This window comes from Triticum dicoccoides, chromosome 2B (genome assembly GCF_002162155.2).
Source record: "Triticum dicoccoides isolate Atlit2015 ecotype Zavitan chromosome 2B, WEW_v2.0, whole genome shotgun sequence".
Classification (NCBI taxonomy): Eukaryota; Viridiplantae; Streptophyta; class Magnoliopsida; order Poales; family Poaceae; genus Triticum; species Triticum dicoccoides.
This window is the reverse complement of record NC_041383.1, coordinates 57944139-57944893: the sequence shown is the minus strand read 5'-3', so window position 1 is coordinate 57944893 and position 755 is coordinate 57944139. Positions and strand designations below refer to the sequence as shown.

The following is a 755-nucleotide window of genomic DNA, read 5'->3' as shown; positions in this document are numbered from 1 at the left end:
CATTCTCCCTCCCGCCATTCTCCCTCCCGCTCGCCTCCCAGCCGGACGCCATGCCGCCGAAGAAGTACGCCGTCCCCCGCGCGCGGCAACCGCGACCGCCTCCGTCACCCAGCCGAAGCAGAGGAAGCCGAGGGCACCGTCGTCCAAGCCGCCGGGCATGTCAAATGTCGATTGGAGGGTGGAAGTACAGCGACGGGAGGCCGTCACCGCCGACCGGCGGAATAGGGCCCTCGCCAAGAAGGCCCGTGACAACGCGGCGTGCGCGGCTGCGGGCGCCGCTGGCGCTGGCGCTGACCAGGCCGAGGCTGAGGCGGCTCGCGCGGGGATGATGAATCCCCCCGGCAACCACGCGCAGTACGCGCCCTGGGGGTCGCCGGGCTACGCCGACGGGGACGCACACGGTGGGTTCAACCCCAACGTCGCTTTCCCCATGGCCACCCGGCCCAGCGCACGCCCTCGCCCGCCTTCGCCGGCGTGCAGTACCCTCCATACAACTACTCGCCGTCCGTGTACGCGTCCTCCCCGACGCCCCCTCTCCGTCGAGACTGCCCGCAGCGCAGAGGCCACGCCGCCAAGCACAGAGGCCCCGTCAAGCCCGCGCACGCCGACTCCGGCGACGCTGGAGGCCGACCTCGCTGCCTGATGCGCGCTTCCGTCCGTCCTTTCCTGCTTTTTTGTACGCCGAACATTTCATCCGACCGCCGATCTAGGCCGCTTGATCGCCGGATTGTGGCGTCTATTTTGGGCGCGGGAAC

The 755-nt window shown here is 70.2% G+C and overlaps 1 pseudogene; it reads left to right on the top strand.

Moving 5' to 3' along the window:
* Positions 1-755, top strand: part of LOC119360441 — a 19423-nt pseudogene that overhangs the window by 7179 nt on the left and 11489 nt on the right.